Source organism: Cyprinus carpio, chromosome A9 (assembly GCF_018340385.1).
Source record: "Cyprinus carpio isolate SPL01 chromosome A9, ASM1834038v1, whole genome shotgun sequence".
NCBI classification, from domain to species: Eukaryota; Metazoa; Chordata; class Actinopteri; order Cypriniformes; family Cyprinidae; genus Cyprinus; species Cyprinus carpio.
This window is the reverse complement of record NC_056580.1, coordinates 14969445-14986402: the sequence shown is the minus strand read 5'-3', so window position 1 is coordinate 14986402 and position 16958 is coordinate 14969445.

The window sequence follows — 16958 nt, the reverse complement described above, 5'->3', positions numbered from 1 at the left end:
ATGTCATGACAATACAGTTAATATGAATTTAAACCAGTTTCAGTTTTGAAAAAAATAATAATAAATAATTTTAAATATTTTTAGTGGCACAGTGCAATCCAGTAGTGATCAACTCAGTGAGTCAAAGCTTGCTCATTGTTCTGAAAGAGAGATGGGAGTTTTCTGTTCTCTTCATTCAGACAAACAAGGATAGTGATGTGAGGGAGAGCCACACAAGCAGCAGATGTCTTTATCAAGAGCACTTCAACAGTCTGCAAAGTTAATTTTCAAAGTTGAAAGTATTTTACTTCCTATATAGCATTGGTGCGATGGTAAAAAGGTTTTTAATTTATTGAAGAAAAAAAGTATTTTAATTTATTGAAAATTTCATTTTAAATTAAAATGATTTTCATTTATTTTAAATAAATATGCTAAATATATTAAATAAATATGATACAAAAAAAATGAATTAAGATAAAAGAGGAAAAAGTATAATTACCAGTGCAAAGAGAAAAACAAAACTGTGCATAACAGCAGGAAGTATAGAAAAAATATGTAACCTGCTGCAACAGTTCTTGAGCAGAGGTAAATGAGCTAAAGTGCTGAAGTGTGCTTCAAAGGTCATGATTATGTAGAAAAGGTAAAGAATCCTCTTACTGAAAAATATACAATGGTAGCTGATACATCTGAACAGACTGTTTAATTGTAAAGAATCTGCAACTTATAATTGCATTGAAATGCCCATGAGCATGAGCAGGGGTCAACAATGGGGTGCTTATCACTTATTTACCAGTGTTTACTCTTTTGTGAGTCTATGGCTTCTTAACAATGAGCTATCAATTAGAACAATGACTGATTTTAGAAGAAATTTGACCACAAATATACTGGAATGTAAGTAATACTAAGAATCATCAATTTTGCTTTCATAATTTGCAATGTGACAACGCATATCAAAACTCTAGTGTTCAATGCAAAAGTGAAAAGAAAAAAAAAGAAGGACATGATCCATCTTTGAACAGTTTCTTTAAGTAAAAGTTACATAAACCTGTTGCCAATCTCAGGGGAAGTCATTATGAATAGGTTGGGAAATTAACATTCATTTCACATTCATATTTGAAAGCTATTTAGCAAATAATTGCAGACCAGACAACTAATTTGCCTCTGGCACAACTGCTACAACAACCTGCGCTAATAAAACTTAGTTCATGTTGTTGTCAGTAAAGGGCAGAGGTGAAGACAGTTGAGAGAGGAAAAATTCAAGTAATATCACTTCAAGTGACACAGAAGCCACAATGAGCCCAGAATTGTAATCAATGGTGCCCAGAGTGAAGTGTCGAGCTCCTGTCAGGCAGACAAAGAGACAGGCTGTCAGGTCAGGGCTAAATTTACTCTTGAGCTGGTCTCTGGTGTTTCCTCAGGCCTGTCATAGCTGCCCTCAGGTTTGCCGATAAAGAAGGCCGGATACTCAAGTGTCTTGACAAGTCTGACAAAGAACTGTAGGTTGGAGCGTATGTGTGTGGACAGCGTTGGTGCGCAGTGTCCCTGAGCTCGAGAGAAGAATGCTACAGGAAATCTGCTCTCTCCAGATGTACTGAAAGAGCATGGAAAGCCATTTGTCCTTCTGAACTTACATTTATAAAGCTCACATATTTCCAAGAACTGCTGAGACTGTAAGCACCTGTGATCGATACACTGATACAAGCACAGCACTTGATAATCTCCAAAACTTAGTTGTTGTGTTTAAAGTTTAAAGAAAATTCTGCCTCATTTACTTGCCCTCATGTGGTTCCAAACCTGCATGACTTTCCTTTATTTTGTGGAACAAAATTCTATTCTTAGATAATTGTGCAAATAACAGTTTTTTGGCCATACAATGAAAGTATATGAACACAAAAGCTTCTAGACATGTAAGATAGAAGATGTTACACTGCCATGTATAATGCAACACTAGTATGTGTTGTATTTTTGGTGTTACAGGGGCGACTTAGTGTACATTAGCGTAAACCAGAGAGGCCCACAACAGGGCCAAAGTAGGCCCGTGATGATCTTTGATTTGCCTTGACATAACAGATCATAAAACCATGCCACTGAAGGATACTTTCATTTCTGATTCATCTTTTTGTTTTACATTACTTGTTTTATTTTTACATCAAAATGTAAAGAATATGTGAATTTTTAATGGATTGAAAAAAAAAAAAGTAAAAAAATACAGTTGAATATAAAACAAACTAACTTTTGGCCCACAGCCCTCAATCAAGTCTAATATTTGTCCATTCGTTGTAAAAAATCTGGGCACCTCTGGCTTAAGCCATATTATTTTACAGTCAGTTTTATATTTCAGGTCAACTACTGTCATGGCAGAGTAAAAAAAAAAAAAAAAACATCTTGCTGAGCAATTATGTTAAAGATGGCGTGTTTTTAGCTGGCCACTTGAATAACTCGTGGTTTATAAGGAAATGTATTTGAAAGTAACCCTATCACCCCCTTGAGTACTAAGGTTTGTAACTGCCTCAGCAAAACCAATAGTTCATAAACATTAGCACCTTACGGTCCAAACACAAAGGCCATAAACAAAAAATCTGGAAGTAAACAAGCTATTAAAAGGTGAAGTAAGTTTGAAGGTGACTTCCCCCATGATTTCATGTCACATACTTTTTCCATTCTTTCTCTTTCTGGGTCACATGTGCCCATATATGACACTATAAGAAGTGTACAACTTCAACGAGCTTTGGCTCTGAGTTGGATCCTTAATCGGTGCACAGGAAACAGCAGAACTAATCTTCTGGGGGAAACAGCGAGGTGAAGCCTGGTGGGCTGAAGAGGGAAGTCTGCAGGAAGTGACCAGCCTCTGATTACTGTACACACGGCTGTCATGGCCATCATCACCTCTCCCGCTACACTCAGAGTTTTGTTGTGCATAGTCTCCCTTTTATACCCTCTGTGTGTGTGTGTTTGTGTGTAAGAAAATGTTTGAACTATTTTTAAGGACATTTACCGTCAACACCTTGCTTGCTTTGTGTGTATTGAATAAGGCGAGGTATGAGGCTCATTATCAGCGGCCTGCTCAAACAGAAATGCGTTTAGCTATGACAGTCAAACAAAGTGACTTGTTTCAACATAATGTGCTTAAACAGAGAGTTCAGCAGGTCAAACTGATGTTTCTCACACAGAGGCTGAATTCTAGTGTGTGTTCAAGCCTTTGGAGATCAGCAGAGAAGATTTTTGATAAATAGGGGAGGAAGGGGTAAGATGTGTCAGTGGGTAAGCTACTGTATGTCACCTCTTTAATCTAGCAAGCTGTGAATAATATTTGGCAGATAACTATATGCTTGGGGGGGGGGGGGGGGCTTATATACAGCTGCCTATGATTTATTTATTTGTTTGTTGTTATTGTTGTTTTTGTTTATTAGAGTAAGTTTGTCAGAGCAAACCTATCCAGGTCTAATATATATATATAATATATAGATATATATATATGTATATATATATATATATATATATATATATATATATATATATATATGTATATATATATATATATATATATATATATATGACCCGGGACCACAAAACCAGTCTTAAGATGCTGGGGTATATTTGTAGCAATAGCCAAAAATACATTGTATGGGTCAAAATTATTGATTTTCCTTTTATGCCAAACACCATTAGGATATTAAATAACGATCATGTTCCATGAAGACATTTTGTAAATTCCCTACCTTAAATATAATAAAACCTAATTTTTGATTAGTAATATACATTGCTAAGAACTTCATTTGGACAAATTTAAAGGTGATTTTCTCAGTCCTATCCTAACAAAACATACATCAATGGAAATCTTATTTATTCAGCTTTCAGGTGATGTATAAATCTCAATTTCAAATATTTGACACTTAAGACTGGTTTTGTGGTCCAGGGTCACACACACACACACACACACACACACACACACACACACACACACACACACACACACACACACACACACACACACATATATATATATAGCATGTTGGTGAACTGTCAAAGTAAACCATTTAAACTATTTGACTAAGGACTACTTATAAATTATTAAATTAAGCTTTAATTTTTTATATTTTTCAAAATACCTTGGGATAAGATGTGTCCATGGCCCAACTAAGAGTGATAGTGAGCTTTTACTGTATAAACAAAATATAAAAAAAACACAATAACAGTATTGATATAAATAATTCATAATACAAATATAAATAATAACAAAATAGCAGGCATCCCAAAATAATTACCCATCTCATTTATCATTGGCCTAGATATGTAAAATCAAAAGTGAGACAGCTTGCCTTATGCCATTCCCCCTGCTTGTGCAATGCTGCAACGATGTCTTCATAATGTTATTCATTCTCTTCAGTGGAATCGCATTATGGATAATGAAGTGCAAAATGTATTGTAGTAAAGTAACCACATATAGATACTAACCAGAGAATAATGCAAAGTGTCTGTGATTTTGAACACTGAGTTTTATTGTAATATTAACATGTGCCTATTATTCCTTCTTAAGAAACCTACTGACACATTCGAGCTTTAAAACAGAGTATGTTTTAAAAGGCCTGGTATTTTTTTTTACTATTCACTCACTGCAGCAAATACGGTACATCAGACCCTTTATCTGTTTATTCAGTTGTCATGTTCATGTGTTAACTGTAAATATATCTGCGAGTGGTAAAAAAAAAAAAGGAAAACAATCCTGTCACAACGATTAGAAAAACAACACAACAGAAAAGATACAGCCTTGATGAAATGTCAGCTCTTTTGTAAAACACACCAACTACCACAACAAGGAGAGGATGCATGTTTGATCCCTCCCGCTGTTGTCTGAAGCATTACAGACACAGAAAGACAGAGACAGCGAGAGACTGAAAGACTGCAAGGGAGAGAGAGACAGAGAGAGCGAGAGCGAGAGCAAGAGAGGCCGCAGAGAGGATTATGTTTACCTGTGAGGGGCCTGTCAGGTAGATTTAGCAGCAGAGATGATAAGCGAGGGAGTGTGTAGGAGGACGAAAGCGAGAATGAATGAGCGTTTCACAGCGCTGTCGGGCAGACAGAAGAATAAGACACTATTTCTATCACAACATCAGGTTAGTCTGTCGGAGAGGAGTTTGACCGAGTTAAACAGGATGTCACGTTATCAGGGACTGCTAAAGGGAGTGAGGGAGAGCGAGAGGGAAGAGAAAAGATAGAATGTAGTTATGCACTTGAAACTGACCAGAGCCACAGCCGCTGGCTCAGAGCACCATGGGAAGAGGTTACAAGTGATAAGCTTATAATGTTCGGTTTACAGCAAAGCTCCTAAATATTCCTTAAAAAATGCTACACTATCATGAGAAAAGAGCAACTGAAATTATTATGCGTGAAGTTATTATGTCTGTTGGTTTCATAGACAATTTACTTACGAGGGCTTCAGTCTTCCTGTTTTTCATCTGTGACAAGCAGTAACTGCAGTAAGCATTTTATGTCACTTTGAATTCTTCCTTGATGCATTTTTTAATGAATGATCAATTGCTAACTTTCAAAAGTTTGGGGCCTGTAAGAAGTTTTTGAAATAAGTCATATAATTCATGCAATGTATTGCTATGATGTAAAAGCTGAACTCACCATCATGCCTCTCATCATGTTATGTTCTTCCAAATCTGGAAGAATTATTATATATATATATTATATAATTATATACTGTTATATTTTCTGGGGAACACACATAAAACTTCTAAATAATAAAACATTTAAATATTTTCAAAAAAATATTCAGACACCAGAAATAATAATAATAATAATAATAATAATAATAATAATTATTATTATTATTATTATTATTATTATTATTATTATTGTATTAGTGGGTGCAGGATACTACAGTTCATTAATATAAGTGAGGATAGCAAAATAAAGTAAACTGTGACATGTTATACTCAAAAATTCTTCAAACAGTGGACTACCGGTAAAACTGATAAAAATTTGGGACCAAAATTATTCAGACACTTTGTTCTTGTCATATTTTATTACCATTTTCTAAACTATAGCAAATAAACTGTGATAATGTGTGAAATGTTGAAGGAGTCTAAATAAATATTGGTTTGACTTTATTTATAATTAAAAATCCTAATCACTTCAGTATAGATTTGACCTAGGATACAGTTTTTGGTAACTGTGCTAATTAAATAACTACACTTGTTCTTGCTTCAGGTCTGGACTTTGGTCACTGGCAGTCTGAGATTTACTTAACTAAGTTGACAAATACTCAACATTCAGTAATTCAACAAAATTCATAAATTGTGGTTTTCCAGTGCAACCACAAATATGTAACACTTAGAGATGTTGGCTTGGAGTGAGAGCACTTGCACATTTTAGCTCTCAAAGGGAGACTTCAGAATTTAAGTGCAAAAAAGGACAAGGAAAAAAAGGAAGTGTTTCACTGTCAAGTTTAGAGCATTTTTCAATATAACAGCAAATATGTTTGCACAGTGGACATATTTGTAAGGGTGTATGTCATCTTGTGTGTGTGTGTGTGTGTGTGTGTGTGTGTGTGTGTGTGTGTGTGTGTGTGTTATATGTAATTTCAGCTTAAAACTGCGATGCTGTGGCAGGTCATGTTAATGTTGTCAGCGATGCTTTGGTTTATGTCCATCTTCCTGGAAACTCCACCTCCCCATCACCACTTAAGATAGCTCTTCAAACGTCTCATGTCCTCCGCTGTGTTCCTCTCAGCTGTTTTCCAGAACAGTTACAAACAGCATTCCTCATTGTGATACCTGGGACTGCTCCTGTGGCTTTACATTACCATAATTATTATACATTTATCATATATAATATATGTTAAATGTATATAGTTGATGAAAAATACAATTAAAACAGTATTGTGAAATATTTGTTACAATTTAAAGTAACTGTTAAAACTGTTGCATTTTAATATGCTTTAATATACAGTATTTACTTCCATTTTAATGTAATGTGTCCTTACTGAATAAAACAACTTTTTTATCTTATACATACATACACACATACATACGTATGCAGTACTTATACACACCCACAGAAACACATGCAGAATTGGTATGAGCAATGAACCAAAATTAAGACCACACCAGGTCCAGGATTTCCTCACACTTCATCGACATCGACACATTGTACTTTTACAATGAAATGATCTTCTGATATGAGCTGCTACAAGCATAGCTAATCCACAACCTTTCCACAACCTCTACACAACTGTTAAACATCCTATGATATCAGTGTTTCTGGCTTAAACTAGAGTCACATTACCAGTCATTCTGGGTCAGGTGTTCTAACTAAACCCCGCCCAGATTGACTCAAAGTAAGCTAGTGCCGCATCTGACAACGGCCAAGGTGGCTTTTGTGGGAGGGAATAGGGACCCCTTTATGGCTGATTTTCTGGATATATATTACTTACCTTTAAAAAGCAGAGCTGTTCCCCAGGGACCCATCCAGAGTCCGGCCAAAGAGTTAAGGCTATTGTGTTAACACACAGCTGGAAGCCACAGCTACTTCTGTCATCGGGCCCAGCTACAAATGTGTTTTTGTCTGGAACTGCCTGGCCAATTTCAAAAACTAAAAAAAAAAAAAAAAAAGAATGCTCATACTGAAGCGGGAGTCATCTTCTGTTGACCCAGCTCGTTTCATTACAGTAATGAAATTTCACTCCGTGACTTGGTGCCACGGACAGCTATAGCTTGTGTGAGATTTAGAAGCGTAGAATATTGGCATAATGCTACATGTCTGAATGATTGAATGCCCTAGGTTACAGGTTTTTAATGATACATAAGATGAAGCCTCTTCTCTAATAACATACGCCTCCGTTTTGACGTCAACATGATGGGCGCTATACACAAAAAAGCAAATTGAGTAGGTACTGTTATAAAATGTGAAAGTTCTGACACTGCCTTTCGGAATGCACACCCATTATGACTAAACACTTGCTGAACAAAAACCACCCTAGAAATTGGTCAGATGATGAGGGCTGTGCTGATCTTTTAGAGAACTGCACGCTGGATGTCGTCACTCAAATTGTTTGTCTAGAAAACTAAGCTGATCTTGGGGCATCATTTCAGGGTTGTGCTCTTGGCCTCCTGTTGTTTTTGGATCTTATCCTGCAAAGATCTTTTTCATTTCGACTCCATTGCCCGTTTGACAGTAAGGGTAGCCTACACTCTCAGAAAAAAAGGTACAAAGCTGTCACTGGGTCAGTATCCTAAGGTACAAAAGCTAAAAGGTAGATATTTGTACCCTATTTACACCTAAATGGTACATTTTAGTACCTTAAAGCTACATTTTAGTACTTTAAAAGTACATATTAGTAAGTAAAGTGCAAACATGTATCTATTTTCCATGAGATTTTACTACATGCTTTAAAGTTTATAAGACTGCATTCAAGTCACTGGCGAGTTCAATACTAATATGTGCTACTAAGAAGTGCAGATGACTTACCTCTGATATGAGAAAATATGATGGCATCAGGCACAACAGAATGTAGAGGGATGCAAAGTTGACATTTTGCTGGAAAAATACTTGACACAAAGACATGACACAAAGTGAAACCATTGTTAAAATATAATTCATGAAATGAATCACCCAAATTAGCTCCAGACAGTTTCAAGTTAATTTGTAGATTATTCAAATTATTAGGAAATGATTAAAAAAAAAGGAGTGAGAGATTTTGCTAATGCATTGTACTCCTTTAAATCTACCTTTTGGCTTTTGTGGCATGGAAACCTTACTGTCAGCATTCTCTGTAATTTCTTAGTTCTAAAGAAAAAAAAAAGGAACTGGTTAATAATTAAAAATATAACTATAGTTAGATGAACCAGCACTTTGTCAAGAAAATGTCACCATGGCTTGACAACATGTCATATTACAAATAAATAAACACTTTATTTATATTATTTATATTATTATTATTTATATTATTTATATAAAAAAACACACATATTTTCATTAGTGATGGCCATAATACACTGTTTAGAAGGCCACAGTGATCTTTCTGCCCTCTTTTGTGCATCTATTCCTCATTTTTGGTTTCTTTACATTTCTATGCTTAAATTCTTTGGGGATTCTTTCATTTCTCCAAAAGAAGAAGTAAAAATGGAAATCTCTAGATTTCCGATAGCTGGCACAGCAGAGAGTGTATAATGGGAGGTTTTGGGGAATGTTGGGAATAGCAGCTTGTCGAATGATTATGGTTTTTGTTGGCGGTGGGGATCAAAAAAGGAGTCTGGTGGGTTGGCTTGGAGGTGCCAGGTTGCTGGGACAACAAATCAAAGATGAAGCGTCTGGTATGTCTGACTGGGTACTCATCACTCACGGCAAGAGCCTATAGTGAGGGGGAAACCGAGTCCTGCCTGAGTACACAGCTCCCTAACCTCCCACCGTAGTCTCTTGTTGTAACAGACAATGTTGACAGAGCGTTCAGCCACAGTTTGGAAACACTACACCATGTATCTGCAGAAAAGGTAGAGGCTTTCAGTTATGACAAAATGTGTTTAGATTGGGACAGGGCCCTGGAGCGGTGGTTTTCATGGCCATGGGTGATAGCGGAAGAAAAAAAATCTTCTTGTTATTCTTTTTCCCATATGAGAGACACTGTCACGACTGGGGGCTAATGGAGTTATACGCAGCACACACGCCCATAGCAAAGAATGACATTTTTGATTTAGTACATTGGTTTGGGAAGGAAAGGACTGTAGAGTCATGGAGGATATCTTTTAAGGGTTTTTAAATATATTTTTAAAATGCAATTTATTCCTGTAATGGCAAAGCTGAATATCAGTAGCCATTACTTCAGTCTCCAGTGTCACATGATCCTTCAGAAAAATATTCTAATATGCTTATCAGCTGTTCAAGAAATATTTCTTATTATTATCATCAATGTTGAAAACAGTTGTGCTGCTTAATATTTTTGTGGAAACTGTGATACTTTTTTGAGAGGATTCTTTGATGAATAGAAAGTTCAAAAGAACGACATTTTTAGCCAAATGTCTTTATTGTCACTTTTGTATCAGTTTAATGCATCCTTACTTAATAAAAGTATTTATTTCTTAATAATGAATGCATAAGGTAATAAATATATTGTGAAGTGGATCAGCATCTCAAGAGTACTTAGATAATTGCTCTTCATTAAAGACAAAAGGATGATTCCATAAATTACAAGGTAAATAATGTGTTTACACAACAGCTCAAAATGGCCTCTCTTGTCTGTTACATTTCCTGTCTAAAAACACAAGGATGGAATGTGAAACCACCCCCTGATTTACAGCAATGAAACACATTAAAAGAAAAACACTGACAGTAATAGTTCAGCCATTTCCCTTCACTCAGAGAAAGCATATTTTAAGCAACAATTATGGCTATGAAAACTTTACATGGAGGGAGGCGCCTTGACTGCACGCTAGGAGCGTCTTTTGTGTCTGGAAAGTCCACATCAGTCCAGGAGCCCGGGTGAATAGTCACTGAGTGGTCGGAAAGGGAAACTATTACTGATGTTTTCTTTTGTGAGATGAAAGTAACAAGGAGGAAGCAGCCATCATAAATTCTTTGTTTCATAGGTGTTTCTCCAGCATGTCAAATCAAGCGATCCTTTTAATCTTGCCTGCAGGAACTTTCATCCCTGTTTGAGATGTATGTTATTGTACAGACAATCAATAATATCAATAGCAGTGGGGGTCGGGGGGGGGTCTGAAATAGGGAGTGCCTGATTAAACACAATTCAAAATAAAATAATAAGCTTACTCACATGTGCCACTGTGGTTTGGAAGGAGCTGGCACCATCAGTGGCATTTTTGTATCTTTTGCATCAAGAGCAGGTTGTGGAAAATAAACATGCTAAACAAAAAGTTGGTGTGCTGCGACTCCCACACTCTCAACTGTATGCATTATTACGACAGAAGTGACAAACCGGCTTGGTTTACCATAAAACATTTTTCAATCTTAAGTTCTTTACCAATGCATATCACACAAAAATAAAACTAGAAGAGAAGCATGTACAATACATTTGCCTTTTCCAATAATATAATATAAATATATAAATAAGGGCCAAAACTGCAAGTCTTCCTCCCAATCAAAAACCTCATCTGACATCCATGGAAGTCCCAGAATACATTAAAAAAATGTGAGAAAGTTTAAACTAAACAACATATGTTTTTGTTAAATAATCACAAATAAATAGATATAAATAGTCTTAATTGAGAGTAAAGTTGCAATTACAAGAAATGAAGTTATAATTGTGAGATATGAAGCCTCAGTTATGAGAAATAATCACAATTGTAAGCAGGGACATCATGCAAGCACATTTTTTTTTTTTTTTGTAATATGTATTCTGGGACTTCCATGGATGTCAGATGAGGTTTTTGATTGGGAGGAAGACTTGGAGTTTTGGCCCTTATTTATATATTAGGGGGCACTAGTGATAGTTCTGGCACTTCTTCTTGGGACTGACACTCTAGTAGGTCTTCTGTAATTTTATTTAGCATGCAAGGGGCTGGGATCAAAATCTTATCTCACATAAATTCTTAATGTACCAAGCAAAACTACTTGGTTTTTCACAAATAACTTAAATGACATATGACTTTAATATATTTATATTTACATGTATATTTACATGACTTTAGTACACACACACACACACACACACACACACACACACACACACATATATATCTTTTGGCTGAAAAATCTGAGGGGGAATGACACCTCTGTCTGTGAAATATAAATTATACCCTTATCTATACACCATTTTTATACACCCTTATGAAATAAACGAAGTATACCCTTTCAGAGAACACGTTTTGTCTTCAAAAAAATAAATAAAAAATAAATAAAATACTCTCTCACACACACACACATATCCATCCAAGAGACAGGGAATTTCCAAGTAGGCGCATAAAATAGATAATAAACTACTGAAATGAGAAAGCAAACAAACAAACATCCTGTTGTGTGTACATTCAGACATGAACACCGGGGCATTATTGTGCACAGTGTATGACACAAAAGACCCAGTCAGGACAGAAGTTTTACCAAATCTCCCATAAAACATAAATCACACACATATATCCACAGGGGTCATATAATGAGGAGTACACCTGTGTATGATATTTTATGATAAATACAGTAAATGTGAGAAAGTTGGTCAAATCTGCACTGTTCCTGGTCGTGTACTCCACATGAAGGCCACTATTTCTCAGGACTGTTTCAAACCGCGTGCAAAGCATTGTTTATATTTCCGCTTCTTGTGACTAAGTTACCACGGCGTGCACAAATACAAGCTTCAAGTATCAAATGAACCAGCATGAAACATAACTGAAGAAGTACAGTACTTTGCAGAATTTGTATTCACCAATCAGGTACAATACAATAGCAACAGGTCTTGTTTAAAAGTAATGTCGTTTTTGTCGCACATATTGTTCTTGATGCTGCTGAGTGGTTTGCAGTTGTAGCTCCTCGTACCTTTGTTTTTCTGTTGGAATCTCTCTTACTATCACTCTCTATTGTTTAAACTGCTAAAACATAACTTAATTCTCAACATACTTCTGATATTATCTAACAAACTAATTTGACATTGTTTGCTTTTTAATCTAAATGGTGCGTTAGCATTCCTTTAGCCTGTTAGCTTGTCATTCACGCTTACCGTTTATTTTCTCTCTCTCTCGCTCCACTTTTCATCAAACAACTGTGGTAAGTCAGAATCATTCAATGAACACTGAGTCATGGCTTCTTTGCCTGTTATTGTCACTTGCACTGCTTGCCACATGTATACTGTAGCCTTCTGTCAGTGGCGAGGGATTCACATGTGGTAAATGCAGGGAAGTAGTTAGGCTGACAGAAGATTTTTCGAACTAGAGACACGCATCCAAATTTAATTGAGGATAGTAAGAATGTAAGGGCCTTAGATACGGCTTTGGATGCAACTAGCTCAGCCTGAAAATAAAAACTCACCTGCCTATAGCCTTAGTGATCCTGAAGACATTAGGTGTGTTCGACTTGAAGTGGCACTATGCAGATTGATCGGCATGGTAGCCGCTTGCATTAGGGGGCAGTATTGAAAGCGGAGACTTCAAGTCGGACACTATCTGCTCCCGGTATTGACTCTCTCGCGGTGTTTGCATACTTTATCTCAGATGAAGTGAATAAAATGCAATAATTTTGTCAAATACACAGACGTTTCAGAAACGTTTTAATGAGCAAAAGAAACACTTTTTGTATACTGCTTAATACAGTGCCATCTGTTCAAGAAACAAGTTCAACATAAACATATACTATTTAAATACCAATAAAGTGGGGGTATATGCTTTTATCAATTTTTTTTTTTTTTTGATAAACGCGACTCAATATAACATTGTGATTACGGTAAAAAAAAAACTTTCAATGTTCTAAAAACAAAGATTTGTGAATAGTATTGTAATTGGAGATTAATTGGAATAAACCAGAAACACAAGTCATCATTGTCATGTGGTGAATTCGGTCGAGCGCAGTTGCTCTCCCCCAGCTGCGCCGACCAAAAGCACGATGGGAAACGACTTGCTGATGACACAGCTTAATGCTCATTGGTTCAAACAACCATGATGTTGCGTTCTCTTCTAAAATGTGATTATGTGTTTAAATTATGTATGAATGTTCCCAAACACTATGACAGTGCGATCTCTGTGTGAGATATGTGATTGTTCTCATATTTCTAAAAAAATTCTAAAATAGGCTACATGTTTGTTGTAAAGTAAAAATGGATGATAAATACGTCTTTCGAATGGAATAAATAAGTAGCCTACTTTGAGTGTCTTGTTCATCATATTTGTTTTCATATAAAAGCAACAGAACTGAAATTATATGTTTATAAGTAACAGCGCATGATTGTGAATAATGCAATATTCGCCTTTGATCTCGTACGTATCTGTTTTGCTTTGAGAGGTCAGAACTGTCCATCTTGACCGCGCTTATTTCACTCCTCCCCTCACTGCAGCCACCCACTCTCACCTAAATTTCGGGCTTTCAGTGACTGTCGTCACTCAATAGCTGGATGAGTGACGACAGTGGAAGTGGTGTCTGCAGAATAACATAGATTTCATAGACAATTGAATGAGTTTTTGGTGCAGACCTGACGTGTTGAAAAGAGATGGTCTTCATCCCTCCAGGGGTGGTGAGATGATTATTAAAATGAGATATTTAAAAAAAAAAAGACTATACCACTTCTTTCGATTGAGTTTTCCTTGTCGTCGGCTGCATAAACAAACATTCAACGCAACCAATTCAGTCCAGATATTTAATAAGAAAATCAAATGAATAGTCAGAAATTAACGGGAACTTAATCAGTCTGACGAATTTTCACTTAATGAACACACTGAGTCAGAGCGGTTACTGAATGAACATTTGACTCACTTAGCCTACTGAACTGCAGCTCATCAGTGATATTTGTCTCTAAATTAAAAAAGCTTTGTGACCTGTTTTTTCTCACTAGAAAAACGTTATTCACAATTCACTAATTGGCCTTTTCGTTTAGCAACAGTCTTAAAAATTCTAGGTGTTTTGCAAAGAGGACACCCTATCAAGTTGCATTCCTCTGAAATGATTCAAGCTAGGAATCAACATCTTTACAGCAAAAGGAAGTGCTTGAAAATTTCACACGGCACATATAGCAAGTATAGGCTGTCCCTCATAAAACTTTGGGAGGGACATCTTATCAATTTAATAAGCATCTTATGTATTTAATTAGCAATATGTCATATCTATTGATTAATTTAGAGCAAAACATTTACCATTTATTTAAAGTAATTGTTTACCCGTTTTATATGGTCAAAAGGATGTTGCACCAGTGTTGACCACAGAGAAGAAGTGACAACATCAGGTCATTTCCCCAGGTGTGGTTTGCTGAATGAGGAAATACAATGGTTAAATGATTGCACTGAACACCCAAGTAGGGCACAGTGTCTTAACAGACAATATTTTTTTTTCTTTTTTTTATGTATTGTTCATCGTTTGTTCATATTATTTAATACATTAACTAACATGAACTAATGGAGGTTGTTAAGTGTTACCATATTATTTGTAATTGTTAATTTAATGCAATGACATACAAACATTGTGAAATATAAGTGCATAAAATACTTTTGTGGGCTATAATGTATATATTGCTAATATCCTACTGTTTAATCATCATTATTGGCAACTTTATGTAGAGGCGTTTATCATCTCTCTCCCTCAGATTTTGTATAACCTTACTAACAGAACTTACTGTCAGCAGTTCATATTTTAACACTATTTAACTCCTATACCATAAACATAGCCTGCAGCCATTCACCACAGAGTGTCTCCATGAGCAGTGACCTGACAGAAGTGTTAACTACAGCAACTCCTCACTGTCTCACTAGCTGAGCTATACCTTGCCAAGCTCCTCTCGTCTAGTTAACTTCAGTGATGTGATTCCAGCTGTCACTCTGCTTAATCCTATTCTTTACCTCAGTGCTCTCCACTTCACTCACGCCTTCCATCACTCCAGTCCTCCACATTCAGTCCTCATCTCACTCTACAGCTATGTGGCCACACAACAGGATTTAAAACTCATTAAGGGAATTCCCAACGACCTCTCTAATGAGTTATGAAGAGGCTGTATCAGAGTTGATTAGCGAGTTTGCTTTTGATGGGCTGCTTCAGCGATTGGACCCGTACCTGATTTAAAAAAGGTTGGGGTCATGGCATGGCCTCGGTAACCTTTGCTGAAGAGGTTAGTGGTCAGAAAGGATATCAGGTACAAAGATGCCAGTGAGAAACCAGAACAGTCTGAGCTATCTATGATTACCCTGTCCCCAAGCACAAATTAAAAACATTTTTTAGAAAGGCAAAATACTGGTTGCTTTGAATTGTTGCAATGTAATAACTCTAATCTGACCCTTCTTGTTGTTTTATTGGACATAAGTTTCATGATTTACTTAATAATCAAATTATGATAAATGTGCAAGTTGCTTTAGATAAAAGTCTTCTTCTAGGGCAAGTCTGGTGGGGTTTTAAACCCCAGGTCTGGGGACATCCAGTGGGTGTCTGTGAAAAATAAATAAATAAATAAATACAAATAATAATAATCTGGAATGATAAAGCTTTATTATTAGGTCTTCAAAATTGTCTCCATGTACCCTTTCCTGATGAAAGAAAATATAAGAGAATAAATTCACAAAGGGTTGGGTTGTTTTTTGTGAGAGGTGACATTTCTCTGAGAGACTGGCTGTCCTGTGAATGATACAATAACCAGCACTGTTTGCCATTAGACTGAAAACTCCTAAATAATTCCATTGTCATTGGGTTAAAATGAATGTATTAGTGAGAAAATTATGCAAAATACAGTATTGTAGTCTGTAAAATTATTTACAGGTGTGACAAAATGTTAACTTTGGATATTGGTTACAGCACCTACAGTAAAAGTGTTCAGTCTGAACTTAAAGTTGATCATGAACTAAAATATATGATATAACAAATCAGAAGAAAGTTTTAAAATCACAAGTCAGTTTAAAACTAATTTACAGTCTGGATTCAAAAAATGACTGTTTTTGCATGCATTACATATCTCAAGATAAGCTAAACCTTTGAGTAACTTAGCATATGAATATGTGACAATTTTATGCAATGTCATATGTGCTTTATTTCACTTTAAATGATAATAGAACCATGTGAAAGGCACGTTTCCTGACATTTCAGAATGTCAGAAGCATGTAAAAATGAATCTGACATTTTTGGTGCACTCAAAAAAATAGCCTCTAGTCTCATCAAGCGATTTGGGCAGCTAACACAAAGACACATGTGTTTTGGTAGCCCATTACAGCTAGGATCACACTGAAACGTCCTTTTTTTTCTTCTGACACACACACACAAAGTCAATCTCCAGTAAAACAGATGACTCCACTGAAATGTTCTGTGAATAGAGGTGTTTGTTTGCTATCAGAATCTGGAACCCTGAC